At 40.6% G+C, this 18245-nt stretch overlaps 1 long non-coding RNA gene across 3 annotated transcripts in view; it reads left to right on the forward strand.

The window, feature by feature from the left end:
- LOC103219029 (uncharacterized) overlaps nt 1-18018 on the forward strand; it is a 39926-nt gene extending 21908 nt beyond the window's left edge. The window contains exons 3-5 of one of the 3 annotated variants that reach the window (XR_012094858.1): nt 6789-6997; nt 7318-10761; nt 17822-18018. This is a non-coding gene — a long non-coding RNA (uncharacterized lncRNA). Of the gene's footprint in view, nt 1-6788; nt 6998-7317; nt 10762-11144; nt 13166-17821 lie in introns of those variants that run through there. The other 2 variants (XR_005235181.2, XR_012094857.1) reach the window with 2 other exon arrangements.
- The last annotated feature ends 227 nt before the right edge of the window (nt 18019-18245 follow it).

Consider the following 18245-nt stretch of genomic DNA (forward strand, 5'->3'; position numbering starts at 1 on the left):
CCATTAGGAAGTCATTCTCAGCCGGGCACAGTGGCTCACGCCTGTAATCCCAGCATTTTGGGAGGCCGAGGCGGGTGGATCACCTGAGGTCGGTAGTTTGAGACCAGCCTGAGTAACATGGAGAAACCCTGTCTCTACTGAAAATACAAAAGTTAGCGGGGTGTGGTGATGCACGCCTGTAATTCCAGCTACTGGGATTACTGAGGCACAAGAATCTCTTGAACCTGGGAGGCAGACGTTGCAGTGAGCTGAGATGGAGACACTGCACTCCACACTGGGTGAAAGAGTGAGACTCAAAAAAAAAAAAGTCATTCTCCCTTCCCTCTGTTCCCAGTCGCTGGCAATCACTCTGCTTTCTGCTTTCCTCCTTTAAACATTTGACTACTCTGGATATTTCAAATAAATGGAACCATACAGTATGTGACTTTTTGTGTCTGTTTTCTTTCACTCATCATCATGTTTTCAAGGTTCATTCTATGTTGTAGCATATATCAGCACTTCACTCTTTCTTGTGGTTGAACAATACTCCATTGTGTGGATGTATCTTCTTTTGTTTATCTATTCATTCAGGGATAGACATTTGAGTTGTTTCCACCTTTTAGCTATTGTGAATTGTGCTGATACAAATACTCATGCTAAGTTTTTGTTTAAATACCTATTTTCTATTCTTTTGGGGTATATACTCAGGAATGGGATTACTGGGTCATATGATTGTTGTGTGTTATTTTTATTGCAAAACTTACTTGGCTGAAATCGTGTTGCATTTTGATGATATTGAAAGATTTTTGGTTTGTCTGTTTTGGCTTTTCTGTTGATATTCCAAGAGCTCTGCCCTACAGCAGGCTGGCTTTTGTGTGTTAGTTGGTTAGTGTGTTTGGTCTTTTAGAAAGGGGATTCTAGTTTATAATTTTTCATCATGTACTGGCAAAATAACTCCCTGGCTAGATAGAAGATTTGGACAGGAAACAACAACTTCTGACCTATTTGTAATTCTTTTCCCATCCCTATTATTTCAAATGGATTGAAAGTCAATTAGAAAAAATGCACAGAAGTTCTCCCAGATTTATTTTTCTGTGTCCTATCAGAATCATTACCAGTGAGGCTACTGCTTTATGTAATAATTGTATAAAATCATTAAGTGAAATTTAGAGGCAGCATAGCAATTATGTATTTGGAGTTCACAGCCAGAATACCTGAGTTTGAATTCCAGCTGTTCAATTTACTACTTGTGATATATTGGGCAAGCTTCTTACTATCGCTGTGCCTCAGTTTCCTCATCCATAAAATGGAACTAATAATAGAAACTTTGTAAGGATGCAGTCTCTAGAATAGTGTCTGGCATGAGGTAAGCATTTGTTGAATATAAATCCACAAAGTCCTCCAGGTAATTACAATACCTATTACCAAGATAATAAATTAGCTCTTAATCTATAAGGAGGTCCTTATTTATTTTAGTTTGACAATGCCTATCAATTTTCTATAAAAGAACAGAGCTTTCCCCAATAGATATCATATAAAAGATATTGAAGGAACACTATGGGACAACCAAACTTAATAATTCATCTAAAATACCTAAGAACAGATATTACAAAATTTAAAAACAGTTTTACCAATGATAAAACACCATGTACTATAACAGCCGCCTGGGCGTGGTGGCTCATGCCTATAATCCCAGCACTTTGAGAGACCGAGGTAGGTGGATCACTTGAGCCCAGGAGTTTAAGAGCAACCTATGCAACATGGTAAAACCCCTCTCTACAAAAAATACAAAAATTAGTCAGACATGGTGGTGTGCACCTATAGTCTTAGCTGCTTGGGAGGATCACTTGAGCTCAGGAGGTTGAGGCTGTAGTGAGCCAGGATCATGCCACTGCCCTTCAGCCTGGGGGAGAGAGTGAGACCCTGTCCCAAAAACTAAAAAAAAAAACAAATAAATAAAAATAACAGCTCCTATCTTTTGGATTTGAAGTCAGGATTCTTTTATTCATTCAACAAGTACTTATTCGGTCACTATAATATTCCAGACACAGTACTAAGTATAGAATAGCGAATACAACAGACACTATCCTCATGAAACTTGCAGTCTAGTGGGGGGACAGAAGTGAAGAGCAAGTTAATAATTGTATGGCTACAATTTATGGTAAGAACTAGATAAACAGCATACAGTAAATAACTTAAATACTATAATGCACATAAAGTGCTTAGAGGAGTGCGTTGATCTTAGAAAGTGTGTGACAATTGTTACCTATAACTATGATTCCAATAATCATAATTTATCCAGTTTATTAACCTTTAGAACATAAAATCCATCTTAAACGTAAGTTTCCTGCCCTCTAGTGGGGACTTTGAGTCATAGCCAGACAAAAAAACGGGTTTTTGATGTTTCAGCTGCCTTTTTGTTGTCCTTGTTTGAGACAGACAAATCTCGTTCTGTTACCCAAGCTGGAGCTCAGTGGTGCGACCTCAACTCACTGCAGCCTCCCCGGTTCAAGAGATTATTGTGTCTCAGCCTCCCGAGTAGCTGGGATTACAGGTGTGTGTCACCATGCCAGGCTAATTTTTGTATTTCTAGTAGAGACTGGGTTTCACCATGTTGGCCAGGCTGGTCTCGAACTCCTAGCCTCAAATGATCTGCCTGCCTTGGCTTTCCAAAGTGTTGGGATTACAGGCGTGAGCCACTACACCTGGTCTTTTTTTTTTTCTTTTTAATTTTAATTTCATTTTTTTTTTTTTGAGACAGAGTCTTGCTCTGTTGCCCAGGCTAGAGTGTTGTGGCGAGATCTTGGCTTGCTGCAACCTCCACTTCCTGGGTTAAAGTGATTCTTCTGCCTCAGCCTCCCAAATAGCTGGGACTACAGGCACCCGCCACTGCGCCCTGCTAATTTTTGTATTTTTAGTAGAGATGGGGTTTCACCATATTGGCCAGGCTGGTCTTGAACTCCTGACCTCATGATCCACCCACCTCAGCCTCCCAAAGTGCTGGGATTACAGGTGTGAGTCACCATGCCTGGCCTAATTTTATTTTTTAATAGAGCTGAGATTTCTCTGTTCCCCAACAGATATCATATAAAAGATATTGAAGGAACACTATGGAACAACCAAACTTAGTAATTCATCTAAAATACCTAAGAACAGATATTACAAAATTTAAAAACAGTTTTACCAATGATAAAACACAATGTAGTATAACAGCTGCCTGGGCGTGGTAGCTCATGCCTATAATCCCAGCACTTTGAGAGACCGAGGTAGGTGGATCACTTGAGCTGTTTCCCATGCTGGTCTCAAATTCCTGGCCCTAAGCAATCCTCTGGCCTCGGCCTCTAAAAGTGCTGGGACTACAGATGTGAGCCACTGCGCCTGGCCCAGCTGCTATTTAGTGAGCTCCTGAAGGCTGGAATACTCAGAACAGAACCAGACAGGCCAGACCAGACACTTGCCTGCTATCGACTCCCCTTCTGGGAAGCACAAAGGCTCCCCACGCAAGCTCGGTGCCATGTGACCTCACCACTCTCCTTGAGCAGCCATCTAGGGTCAGCCAGCAGGCTGTGAAGTGGCCTGGGGTGGAAGCTCTAGTAAGCAGGGCTCCTCTACAGGAGGTTAAGCAGGCCCAGATAATTGGACTTCAGAATAAAACAGGAAAGAGGCCCTTCATCCACAGTCAAAGAAAAGACATGGAAAGCATATGAACCATGATTATGACAGAACGCCAGAATGAATGATGCCTGATGCGGAGGTGGCCAGGATTGCCTCCCATCCCAAAGATAGTACAGTGTCCCCAGGGAATTCCAGCTAGGGCTCATGACTGTTACCTTCCCTGAGCATCTTCATCATAACCCCAAATTAACCCGGGTGGCTCCGACATCAAAGAGTCTAACCAACAAACGTGTTTTAAATACGCCATCCCATTTCATCCTTACAAGCCTCCTAAAAAACAGGTATTATCCCCATCTTACAGATGAAGTACTCCAGGCTCAGAAAGGTTCAGTGAGCCACCTCAGGTCCTGCAGCTAAAAACTGGCAGCACAGGTTTTATACCTACTTTGTTCTCTTCTCAAAGCTCGTGTTTCTTTCACTCCCCCATACCTCATATCCCATGGTATTGAAGTCTGAGTTTATTGGAGTCATGAGATGTTCTCCCCATGTTTTATTATAACAACACCTTCTTTAAAAAATTACTAGGTTAAACAACTTTAGTCAAGTTGTCAGATAATGTTTTGTACAAGCTTTAAAGTAAGTGAACACCTAGAAACAACTTGATCTTTTGCTGCATAATCTTCGAGTATTCCTTTAATTAACTCACCCCGAATCTAATCATTGAAAAGTCTTTCCCAGCAGTTTGGGCCCACACTCTTGGGGACTGTTCGCTCTTTAAGCTGTGGTCATGTGACTGCTGTCCTAAGGTGCTTAAATTAATTCGGGAGCTCTCAACCCAGACCGCACATTAAGAATTACTTGGGTAACTTAAAAAAATTACTTACACTGGGGCTTCATCCCACAGTAATTGAATCCAAATCACAGGAGCACGTAGAGCCCAGGCATCAATCAGTACTTTTGAAACTTGCTAGGGGTGCTGGGTACAGTGGCTCATGCCTGTAATCCTGGGACTTTGAGAGGCTGAGGCAGGGGGATCACCTGAACTCAGGAGTTTGAGACCAGCCTGGGCAACATGGTGAAACACTGCTTCTATAAAAACTACAAAAAAATTAGCTGGGTGTGGTGGTGCACACTGAGATCCCAGACACTTGAGAGGCTGAGGTGGGAGGATCGCTTGAGCCTGGGAGGCAGAGGTTGCAGTGAGCCGAGGTTGCATCACTGCACTTCAGCCTGGGCAACAGAGGGAGACCCTGTTTTGAAACTTGCCAGGGTGCAGTCAAGGTCAAGAACTACTGAGCTATTTAAACGGTTGTTTATCAAGCTTCCTACTTTCAGAAAAACTTTTTTTTTCCTTTTCCTTTCCCTTTTCTTTTTTTTCTTTTTTTTTTTTTTGGTGGGGGGGCAGAGTCTCGCTCTGTCACCCAGGCTGGAGTGCAGTGGCACAATCTTGGCCACTGCAACCTCTGCCTCCCAATTCAAGTGATTCTCCTGCCTCAGCCTCCTGAAGACCTGGGATTACAGGCACGCACCACTATGCCTGGCTAATTTTTGTATTTTTAGTAGAAGCAGGGTTTCAGCATGCTGGCCAGGCTGGTCTTGAACTCCTCCTCGTGATCCACCCACCTCGGCCTCCCAAAGTGCTGGGATCGTGAGCCACTGCTCCTGGCCCAGAAAAACTTTTTTTTTCTGTTCATGATCCTGGCTGGTCTGTTAGGAGAAATGCATTTATACTGGAGTAGCGGTGGGAGGGGAAGGGCTCTGCTTTCAGTCTCCATCTTCCTAGATTCCCAGCTCTGAGTTCTCTGCCGTGTTGTCCCATAGGTAGATGTGGACCCTCTGCACTGCTCCTTGAACTTTGAACCTGTCACACAGATTCAGAAAAGAATAGTGAATCCAGTTTCACAGATTTTCAGCCTGGACTTTACCCATAGCTATCTGAACTGTAAATTTTGCCCTGCCTTGTTACTCAGGCTGTGAGCTTCTGCCTAGGCTATTATCCCAGTTGTGGGCCTCTGCTGTTACTCACCTACACTGGAGGCATCTGGAGAGCATGTTAATTTGTGAACAAATCTACATGTGTGCCCTGCACGCCAGAGAAATTAAAAAGTCCTACTAGTTTCTGTTTTGGTTTTTACCAAAGATTTCAGCTGCGTCTCTGTCTTTTGGAGAATAACTTTTGGGTCCCAAGAGGTTTTGTTAATGACTCCTGGACTTACAGAAATTACCCAACCTGGCGGGTGCGGTGGCTCACGCCTGTAATCCCAGCACTTTGGGAGGCCGAGACGGGCGGATCACGAGGTCAGGAGATCTAGACCATCTGCTTCTCTACTAAAACTAAAAAAAAAAAAAAAAAAAAAAAAAAAAAAAAAAAAAATTAGCTGGGCGTGGTGCTGGGCGCGTGAACCCGGGGGGGCGGAGCTTGCAGTGAGCCGAGATCGCGCCACTGCACTCCAGCCTGGGCGACAGACCTAGACTCTGTCTCAAAAAAAAAAGAAAAAGAAAAACAAAAAGAAATTACCCAATCTGAACTAGTCAGGTAAAAGTTGTTCCTTTTGGTATACTTTCCCTCTTGAGTTTTGGCATTTAATTTGGCCCTTTTTGATATTCTAATTGGCTATGTTTGTCTTTTGGTGGATTTGGGGATGTGGTAAGCCCAAGAACAAAAGGAACTTTGAGAATTGGAATTAAGTTAGATGTTTGCTGTACTTTGAGCCTCATGGAAGTTTTCATTTGTCCTCAACTGCTGGGTTCTTCCCAGAAACTCTGGGTGGAGACAGACCTAGATGGCCTCCCCAGTTCCTCACTGGAAAATCACTAAGGAATAAGTCTTTATTTAAAAAAAAAAAAAAAGAAAAAAGAAAAAAAAAGGGTGGCTCTGGCTCCGTTGCCCAGGCTAGACAGCTTTGGCACTATCACAGTTTATTATAACTTTGTACTCCTGGGCTCAAGTGATCCTCCCACCTTAGCCTACAGAGTGCTGAGAGTATAGGGATACACCACCATGTCTGGCTATTTTTTTTAAAACTTTTTTTCTTTTTTGTAGAGATAGGGGTGTCACCATTTAATCCAGGCTGGTCTTGAACTCCTGGCCTCAAGCAGTCCTTCCATCTGGGACTCCCAAAGTGCTGAGATTATTACAGCATGAGCCACCATGCCTAGCCTAAGGAATAAGTCTTTTATGTGTCTCCATTTAGCTCCTGTGTCCCCAGCTTTAGCTCAACCCTCCTGAGAGAGTGGGTATTCTTTTGAATGGTCAAAGGAAAAAGAAGGTATCAATACAACTGTGACGAAAAGATAAGCAATTTGGGCCTTTAGGAAGTTTGTGAACATGGAAGACAAATAACCAACTAGAACGGTCCTGACATCTTCATAACTGCAGTCTGCGGAAGTAAAAAGGAATGAGGTAAGAGTTGAAAGAAAGTTCTGATCCATCCAGAAATTAGAATTTATACTTTACCTTGAAAGCTAATTGATATACTACGTGAAGACGCTTTCTGATGGTCTGGTGACAATAATTAAACCCCCAAACAGCTCCTGTATTGAATTCACATGGGGGCCTAAGGAGAGGGGGGAATCTAAATCAATTTCAAGCCATGTACAAATTTATATCAAAACAGAAAAATCCCTTGAAATAAAACAGCGTAATATGTTTATGACAAAGGTGGCACTTCAGAGCATTGAGGAAGGAAAAAATGACCTTTTCTTTTTTCTTTTTCTTTTGAGATTGCATCTCACTATGTTGCCCAGGCTCATCTTGAACTCCTGGACTCAAGCGATTCAACTGCCTTGGCCTCCAAAAGTGCTGAGATTACAGGCGTGAGTCCCCATGCCTAGCCAAGATGACCTTTTCAACAAACGGTATTTAGCCTAATGGATATCCACATCTTGACCCCTACCTCACATTATACACAAATCTCAATTCTAAATAAATTGTAGTTCCACATCTAAAAAGACAATACATCCTCTAGAAGAAATCATAGAATATTTTCATTTATTCAGGGAAGGAAAAGATGGTTTAAATGGGACAGAAAAACTGCCAATGAAAAAGGATATAATTAAAATGAACTACATTAAAATTTTAAAATTCTGAATTTCTTATCAAAGATACTAAGACTAAAAATACAAGGCACTCAGTAGATATAAAAAGTCAGTCGATGGACTTGTACCTAGAATATATAAAGAACTAATCAATAAAAAATAGACATCTAGGCTGGGCATGGTGGCTTACACCTGTAATCTCAGCACTTTGGGAGACAGAGCAGGAAGATTGCTTGAGCCCAGGTGTTTGGGACCAGCCTGGGCAACACAGTGAGACCCCATCTCTAAAAAAAAAAAAAAAAGAAAGAAAAGAAAAAGAAAGAAATAGACATCGAATACAGAAATTGTCAGAAAAGAAGCAAGTACTTCAAAAAAAAAAAAAAGATTGATAAACATATGGAAAGGTGCTCAAACCCCCACATCACTAGAGACAATAGCTATGCTTTTTGCAAAAGGTATAAAATGAATAAAATATTCACATCAACCTTCTTGTTTTCTTTTTCTGGTAGTTCAACAATACATATAATAACTGTTAGTTGAAGTGACATTTGTCTCTGATGATCAAATTGAACCAAATATAAATTTCTTTTTTGAAAATATTACAATCATTTCTTTTTACCTACTTTGAATTTATAGGTAAAAAAAGATAGTAATATTTTTAATATTACAATCATTATTATCAATATTATCCATCCTAGATAATAATCATTTGCCTCCTTATTTTTATCTATTTGGCCATTCTAGCACCAAATTTCAAAAGTATTTATAGTACTTTCCATTGTTTACTTTAGACATTGTGCAGTCAGTTAAGCAAAGATTGCTTAAAGAGGACACCAAAATGCTTGGCTTAATACTGTTGTTTTTCAAGAAACTTAAGCCGATATTCCTAGCCAGTATTGACTTGTTATTTTTCAATATTATCAATTGTTTACTGTTTACTAACCTACTCACCTTCCCCCTCACCCAGTTTTAGTAATTGCATATGTGCTTCCTTTTTATGTACATGTGATGTTTCATATTCCTTTAATGAAGAATCTAGATTACTAAATTCTACTGCAGAATCTAGTTTAGGTAGTCATCAATACACACCTTGGCCAAAGATAATCCTGAAAACTAGATTCGTCAAACACATCATGGGAATACAAAAATGCTTTTCCTTGGACTTAAAATATAAAAGCCAGTTTCTACAGGGTCTTTCTCTGTGCTTTAAAATGTGGGTTTTATTATTCGGGTATGCTAAGGCCAACAGATCAGGAGATGACTGCCATTGAAAAGATAGTTTGTTATTCACAGTTCCAAGAAGAGAGGTGATATGGTTTGGCTGTGTCCCTGCCCAAATCTCATCTTGAATTGTAGCTCCCATAATTCCCATGTGTTGTGGGATGGGCCCAGTGGGAAGTAATTGAATCATGGGGGTGAGTCTTTCCCATGCTGTTCTCATAGTGGTGAATAAGTCTCACGAGATCTGATGGTTTTATAAACGGGAGTTCCCCTGCACAAGCCCTCTTTACCTGCCACCATATAAGACTTCCCTTTGCTCTTCCTTCATCTTCTGCCATGATTGTGAGGCTTCCCCAGACATGTGGAACTGTGAGTCCATTAAACTTCTTTCCTTTGTAAATGACCCAGTCTCGGGTATGTCTTTATTAGCAGTATGACAACAGACTAATACAAGAGGACATGCCTCACAGGTAAGCACCAGGGTTGGTCAAGAAGCAAAAGGAGTGAGGAGAAAACATATGCAAGAGCCTGTACTGTGGTTTCTACAGGAAGGAACAGATGAGGCAGGGTAAGCAGGTTTAGGATTGGCTAGTTTGAATAATTTCAGTGATCTCTAGGGGTATAGGAGCCGTCCCTAGTTGCCTGATACCTGGCTCTGGGGTGACCAGGGTTGGTGGAAAGTGGCCTTGAGTGTAAGAGCAGGATGTGGATATGGGCTAGGGATCAGTAGGTTTGCATATGAACGACAGCTCACAGATGAGTCCTTTACTCTCCCTAGGAATCAGCTGGCTAGCCTATGGAGGGCCAGTCTCCCAATAGTCAGTAAGACCCTAGATGTCAAAACAACAGAATAAATAGTAATGCTTAATACCCTCTTTTTAGAAGAACTAATGTTAGATGATGATGTAGTTTGACTCTGTGTCACCACCCAAATCTCATCTCAAATTGTCATCCCCATGTGTCAAGGGAGGGACTGATAATCCCCACTTGTACAGGGAGGGAGGGAAGTGATTGGATCATGAAGTTAGACTTCCCCATGCTGTTTTCGTGATAGTGAGTGAATCTTTATGAGATCTGACGGTTTTATAAGCATCTGCCATCTCCCCTGCTTGCTCTCACCCCCTCCTGTCGCCTTGTGAGGAAGGTGCCTGCTTCTTCTGCACCTTCCACCATGATTGTGAGTTTCCTGAGGCCTTCCCATCCATGCAAAACTGTGAGTCAATTCAACCTCTTTCCTTTACAAATTACCCAGTCTCAGGTATTTCTTTATAGCAGTGTGAAAACAGACAAATACAGATGAAATACCAAATTTTCTGTTATGCTTATCTGAGGAAAAATCATAATCATTAATTTGAAGCACGTTATATTTTGCTACAAAGAATCTCATGCTGTTTAAAGGAGTAGGATCAATTTCCAGAATCATTATCCAACAAACCTAGTGACACTCTGGAGGTTCTAACTTTTCAACCAATTTGCTGATTTCATGGATATAATTTTCTCTATCTTGCAAGGTGCAGCTGAGAGTTACATTTGTTCCTCCTGAATTATGTATTTGATATGAATAATTCTCTTTTCTATCTCACTTTTATAATCAGTAGCTGATATAGTTTGGCTCTGTGTCCCCACCCAAATCTCCTGTTGAATTATAATTCCCAATGTTGAGGGAGGGACCTGGTAAGAGGTGATTGGATCTTGGGGGTGGACTTCCCCCATGCTGTTCTCATGATAGTGAGTGAGTTTTCACAAGATCTGATGGCTTAGAAGTATGTGGCACCTCCCCTCCTCACTCTCCTTCTCTCTCTTTCCTGCCACCACGTGAACAAGGTGCTTGCTTCCCCTTCAACTTCCACCAGGATTGTAAGCTTCCTGAGGCCTCCCAGTCTTGCTTCCTGTTAAACCGGCGGAACTGTGAGTCAATTAAACTTCTTTTCTTCATAAATTACCCAGTCTCAGGTAGTTCTTTATAGCAATATGAGAATGGACTAATACAGTAGCTAAAGAATCATTTACCAAATAATTTGAAGTTGCTAAGATTGAATCTGACTTGAAGTTCAAGTTGTGAATTTGATAAGAATAAATACCTGTTTCATTTTCATGAGTAATCTTCATTCATAATTTATAATGCCCTATTTCTGAACTTTACATGAGTTATGCTCAATAAAGTCTGCTAGTTTTTATTGTTGTCAGTGTTAAAATTTTAAATAGCCTCTTATTTGAAAATTTTCTATTTTTCCCTTTCAGTTTGTTTCTCTTCTGATTCTATTTTATTTACTTATCTATTTATTTTCAAGATAGGGTCTCACTCTGTCACCCAGGCTATAGTGCAATGGCACAATTACAGCTCACCGCAGCCTCAATCTCCAAGCAATCCAAGCAATCCTCCCGCCTCAGCCTCCTGAGTAGCTGGGACTACATGCCACCACACTTGGCTAATTTTTAACATTTTTTTTAAAGAGATAAAGTCTCCTTGTGTTGCCCAGGCTGGTCTTGAACTACTGGGCTCAAGGGATCCTCCCTTGTCAGCCTCCCAAAGTGCTGGGATTACAAGCATGAGCCACTATGCCTGGCCATGAACTTTACTTTTATATTACCTATTTCTGTTATGGTCTTGACCTGTACTCATTTCAAGGATCTAAAGGCTTAAATAATGATGTGTAGTTGTTTTCAAATATTCAAACTTTGAATATATTTTTATCTAAAAATGTAAATTAAATGTTAGAAAATAAAAAAATTATAGTGGTCTCATATTTTCAAAAGTTACTTTTATCTTTAAATATCCAAAATTGTCTTAAAATTAAAAAGTGAAAATGTGAAGAAATTATTCAATAAAGCCAGAGTGTAATTTTTAAAAAACTAATCTTATGAAATATTTTAATAGAAAATAAAACTACTACATTCTAGTATTCAATGTATATCTACTTTCCAATGGAGAGAATTATGATTAGTATCACCATTCACATTACCTCTAGGTCTATATATTTATATACAAATTCAAGGGTAATATGAATTTTGTGATTTTTGCAAAATGTTCCTCAGCTGCCATGTGCAACTGTTGCAATGCTACACTAATTTGTGAGTATCTCAGAACTGAGGACTGAAACACAAAGAAAAGCAAGTAAGCGGATTCTCTGGCATTATAGGGAAATGATACTTTGTAATATGAGTATAAACTGCTTGTAGGCTAAGAAGAGTCAACAAGTTAATTATTCTTTGCTCTTACCTATTTGATATGGTTTGGCTATGTACCCACCCAAGTCTCATCTTGAATTATAGCTTCCACAACTCCCACATGTCATGGGAGGGACCCAGTGGGAGGTAATTGAATCATGGGGGCAGTCTTTCCTGTGCTGTTCTCGTGATAGTGATTAAGTCTCACAAGATCTGATGGTTTTATAAGGAGGAGTTCTCCTGCACAAGTTCTGTCTCTCTCTGCCTGCTGCCATCCATGTAAGATGTGACTTGCTCATCCTTGTCTTCTGCCATGATTGTGAGGTCTCCCCAGCCATGTGAAACTGTGAGTCCATTAAACCTCTTTTCTGTTTAAATTACCCAGTCTTGGGTATGTCTTTATTAGCAGGGTGAAACCAGATGAATACAATATTGCTTCTTCCACTCAATTTCCTTCTGTACTCTGAAGTAATGCTCATCTCCCACACGGTCAGCAAATTGAATACCATTCAAAGCTATGTTAGTTATATATTGCTATGTAACAAACAAGTTCCAAACCGTGGCTTATGAGAGCAATGATGTATTAATTTTCTGAAGGTTGGCTGGATATGTTCTTTTGCTAGTTTCACTGAAGCTTATTCTAAGACATGCCTTTTGGTGAATTATTCACGTATTTCATGTGGGTATATGACACTCCAGTGAATTATTGAAGTCAGTTTTAAAAATATTTTTATTATTACCTGTAGGTAATGATAGAATGGTGTAGGTTCTATCTGCAAAATATCACGTTTCAAACATCAGTGTTCTAAGAATCACCTGGGGAGCTTATTTTAAATGCAGATCACTGGGTCCCACCCAAGACATTCTAATTATATTGATGAAGCCCAGGAACCTATATGTGTTAGAAGTTCGGACGACTACACTCTAAAAAATACTGGTCTACATCAGCACTCCTGCTTCAACTTCGCAGACACAGTCCAGGTCCTCCAGTTTCTTACTTACTGCGTATGCTCCCGACTGATATCCCTGCCCTGGAGCACACTAATCTAGCCATTTTCGTGACCAATTGCTTATTTAAATCATCTGGAGAACTCTTAAAAAATTACTGATGCCTGACCAGGCAGGGTGGCACACACTTGTAATCCTAGCTACACAGGATGCTGAGGTTGGAGCACCACTTAAGCACAGAAATTTGAGACTAGCCTGGACAACATAGCTAGACCCCATCTCAAAAAAATTTACTGATGTCTTTACCTTACCCATAGCAATTAAATCAGACTCCTTGGAAGTGAGGCCCCAGCTACCAGGATAATTTTAAAGCAACTTGGTAGATTTGACTATGCAGCCACAATTGAGAACAGCTGTTCTCATTCATCCAATGCCTCCAGTGGTCTTTCTTACTATGTCCTAAAGTATTCTAAGGTTTCTTCTTTACTAGAGCATAGCTTCCCAGCCTGTATCCCAGGGAAGGGAAACAGGCTACAGGTGTGGTATAAAACATCAATTGACCAGTGATCCAGGCTGCTCCTGGGCCTATGAGCTTCAGGTAAACGCAGCTTCTCCTGAGGCTTCTTGGATGGTAGCCTGAGTTGGGCCAGGTTTGCCCATGTTCTTCACTGCCCACTGCAGACGTGACCCATAGAGATGCAGAAGGAGAATGTTGCCAGGTGTCCAGGAAGCTCAACCCAAGGTATGGCTGGTTGGGGAAGGGGGAATGCTGCAAACTGGCATACTGGTCCAAGTCTCCGCCTTCACATGTATTTGATTCTTTTGCTCAATAATCACTGATGTGCCCTCCGTGTGGCTACAGGGTGATTGCTCCAACAGTGCATGTGCATTTTTAGAATTAGTTGCATTATCATTTTGAACAATTTGATGCCGGGAGTGGCAGCTCATGCCTGTAATCGCAGCACTTTGGGAGGGCTGAGGTGCATACCTGTAGCTCCAGCTACTGCAGGTTGGAGGGCCTGGCAGGGGAGTTTGAGGCGGGAGGATGGCTTGAGCCTGGAAGTTTCAGCCTGCAGTGAACCATGATCACGCCCTTGAATTCCAGCCAGGATGACAGAGCAAAACTGTGTCTCAAAATACAATTTAAAAAAAGAAATAAATAAAAATTTGATTGGAAGACATAAAATTGGATTTTAAATCTACCAGCATTATAACAGTAAATTTTAATACTACATTGGACAAAGAAAGAACTTACGTTTCTTTAAAATAAAATTTTAGATGTTGGTTTAACAATCAGATGCTCGCTGTCAAAGTGTTTTAAATTTTTGTCACCTATTTGTGTGATTAAACTTTTCTTTTTTAAAAAATTATTATTGGGCCAGGTGCAGTGGCTCATGCCTGTAATCCCAGCACTTTGGGAGGCTGATCGAGTTCAGGAGTTTGAGACCAGCCTGGCCAACATAGTGAAACCCCGTCTCTACTAAAAATACAAAAAAAAAAAAAAAAACCCAAAAAACAAACAAACAAAAAAAACTAGCAAGGCATGGTGGCACCTGCCTGTAGTCCCAGCTACTTGGGAGGCTGAGGCAGGAGAATTGCTTGAACCTGGGAGGCAGAGGTTACAGTGAGCTGAGGTCGCGCCATTGCACTTCAGCTTGGGCAACAGAGTGAGACTTTGTCTCAAAAACAAACAAACAAAAATTAAATTATTATTTACTTATTTTAACTTTTTTTGAGATAGGGTCTCACTTTGTTGCCTAGGCTGGAGTGCAGTGGTATTATCTCAGCTCACTATAACCTCTCCCTCCCAGGTTCAAGTGATTCTCCTGCCTCAGCCTCGTGAGTAGCTGGATTAAAGTTTTCTTTTATTGGTTATTAGCGAAAATACGAAGATAAAATTTTAAGGTTTGATTAGGAATTGTATCTGGCATAAGTTATCATAAAAAATGTGTATCATAAAAAGTGTTTTCAATGTTAAAAGCAATTATCTACCTGACCTCAAAATGTCAACAATATCAAAATTCAGAACTTCTGTTTACTTAACTCCACCCTGAGAATATATTTGCAACCAAAAAGCCCATGAAGAACTGGTATCTGCAATGGATAAAGAATGCCTACAAATCACCTAGTAAAGAATGGACAATTCAATAGGAAATTGGGACAAAGACTTAAACAGGTCACAAAAGAGAAAATCTACAAAATCTACAAAATCAATAGCGTACTGAAAATGTTCAGCATCACTAGTAGTTACAGAAATGCAAAATAAGGCTGGACACAGTGGCTCATGCCTGTAATCCCAGCACTTTGGGAGGCCAAGGCAGGAGGATGACTTGAACCTGGGAGGCGGAGATTGCAGTGAACTGAGATTGCACCACTGCACTCCAGCATAGATGACACAGTGAGACTGTCTCAAAAAAATAAAATAAAAATAAAAAAAGAAAGAAATGCAAGATAAAACCAGGAAATATAATTACACATCTGCCAAATTTGATTTTATTTCATTTAAATTTAAGTCTAATGACACTATGGAGTATGTAGAATGGCAAGGACTCATTCCTGTAAGTACTTGGGGAAAGTGGCATTATCTAATAAGATTGATCAAATTTGTACTCTGCTCACCGTATGTGGTTTCCGGACCGGCAGCATTGGCATCTCCTGAGTGCTTGTTAAAAATGCGGAATCATGAGCCTGTAATCCCAGCTACTCAGGAGGCTGAGGCAGGAGAATTGCTTGAACACGGGAGGTGGAGGTTGCAGTGAGCTGAGATCGCGTCCCTGCACTCCAGCCTGGCCGACAGAGACTCCGTCTCAAAAAAAAAAAAAAAAAAAAAAAAAAAAAAAAGCGGAATTGCAGACCCTGCCTCAGACCTGCTGAATCAGAATGTCATGCACATGTTAATGTTTGAGAAGCACTACTCCGTGACCCAGAGATTTTACTCCAAACACATACCTTAAAGAACCTCTTTCACATATGTTCCAGTGATGTGTTCGAGTATGTTTGTGGCAGCATTTTTTTGTAAATAAAAACTGAGACTAGCTCCAGTCCATTAGCAGAATGGACAAACAAATTATAGTGTAGCTATATAATGGAATACTACGGATCGGGAAAACAAATGAACTACAATTATGCACATTAGTGACACTCACAAGCATAATGTTGAGTGCAAGAAGCAGATCACGGGGTGATACCACTTACATAGCATTCAAAACCAGGTGAATTATCTTGTTTAGGATATACAAATATGAAAAAAGCAAGGGTGCCGGGCGCGGTGGCTTACGCCCGTAATCCCAGCACTTTGGGAGGCTGAGGCAGGTGGATCATCTGAAGTCAAGAGTTCGAGACCAGCCTGACCAACATGGTGAAACCCCATCTCTACTAAAAATGCAATATTAGCTGGGTGTGGTGGCGCATGGCTGTAATCCCAGCTACTCAGGAGGCTGAGGCAGGAGAATTGCTTGAACTCGGGAGGCAGAAGTTGCAGTGAGCCAAGATCGTGCCATTGCACTTCAGCCTGAGCAGCAAGAGTGCAACTTGGTCTCAAAAAAAAAAAAAGAAAAAAGAAAAAGAAAAGAAAAAAGCAAGGGTGTAACTATCACAAGAGCCACATGGGGTTATCCCTGGGCGGGTGGAGGAAGAAGGTATGATCAGTATACTACACTGGGGACTTTCAAGACATTGGCAATGTTCTATTTCATAACCTGGGCGATCACTGCACAGCTAGCCATTTTGCTGATATTTCTAAAATAGTGCATGTGTTTTATATATTCTTCTGTATTTCACAATGAAACATTTTTAAAGAAGTTACCTTCATGAAAATGAGCTAGAAGTTTCACACTAAAAAATTAGGTAAGATATTTTTGTGGAAGTTTTATACAAATTCAGTAGTTAACAGTCTCTGCAATAGTTTCAATTTGGTTTTTGTGTTAAAATGATTTTAAGTAGAAATGTCATTTTTTCACTAAGCCACATATAGATGTCCCCAAATCCTTTCCACTCCAACCCAGTGGGGGGTTCAAATATTGTTTTCTTTGTATGCCATGACATAAAATACATTGTGATGCAGGGAACTAGAGACCAAATTATTTCCAAGGTGTTCAAGGCTCCAACCTTCCCTTGCAGCTTCATCTGTTGCTCTGTTTCAAATTCTAGCTGTTGGATTCCTTGCCTTCCTCCAAAGTAACTGCCATGCCATTAAGCTCATGCTTCTTCTGGATGACCACGAACAACTCTAGGGTAGTGTGCTATACTATACATTTTGGAGTATTCATGTAACAGAATACTGTATTTGCCTCTCCCCTCCCCTCCCCTCCTCATCTTTTGGAGATGGAGTCTCACTCTGTCACCTAGGCTGAAGTGCAGTGGTGCAATCTCAGCTCACTGCAACCTCCGCCTCCCGGGTCTAAGCAATTCTTTTGCCTCAGTCTCCTGAGTAGCTGGGATTACAGGTGCCCTCCACCAAGCCCAGCTAATTTTTATATTTTTAGTGGAGACAGGGTTTCGCCATGTTGGTCAGGCTGGTCTCAAACCCCTGACCTCAGGTGATCTGCCCGCCTTGACCTCCTAAAATGCTGGGATTACACGTGTGAGCCACCACACCCAGCCAATATTTGCCTTATTTTAATGACTAGTTATTCTATAGTCTATGGAACTATAAATCCTATATTTACCTTCATTACTATACTGACAAGAAGTAAAAATGTGCTCACTAATAATATTTCTAGATTTATTAATATTAGTAATCCATTTTGGGGACAATAGAATTTATGTGACATTGAATTGTGCTGTGCAAATACTGAGATTTTTATGAAGTATGGTCTTTAGTTAACTCTAATATCTTTAATATTTTAAATAGGTGATAATATATTCAAGTTTGAAGCATCTACTCTAAACACTTGTTCCGTAACAAAGCAACCAAGTTTAGCATCTGAATTTTTTGGAGGTTGGCAGTAAAGAGCTATGAAATGATATGAATGAGAAGAAACACTATGATATTTATGTTCATCTCTTAAACTGCTTTTGAATCACGAAATAAAAAGCATCTGTTAACTACCTTCTGCAACAATTAGGATGTTTGCCCATCTCATGCTAAGAGACTATCAATGAATTTCATTGTGTTGACCACAATCACTGTCAGAGATGGGTGATCAACTGGTCACCCATCATCTCCTGGCCATACTGTATATCCCTTAAACTGCTGATTCTCAACTTTGAATGCACATCAGACCATCAAAAGTGTCCAGGCAACACCCAAGACCATTTACAGCAAAATCTCTGGG

Source organism: Chlorocebus sabaeus, chromosome 12 (assembly GCF_047675955.1).
Source record: "Chlorocebus sabaeus isolate Y175 chromosome 12, mChlSab1.0.hap1, whole genome shotgun sequence".
NCBI classification, from domain to species: Eukaryota; Metazoa; Chordata; class Mammalia; order Primates; family Cercopithecidae; genus Chlorocebus; species Chlorocebus sabaeus.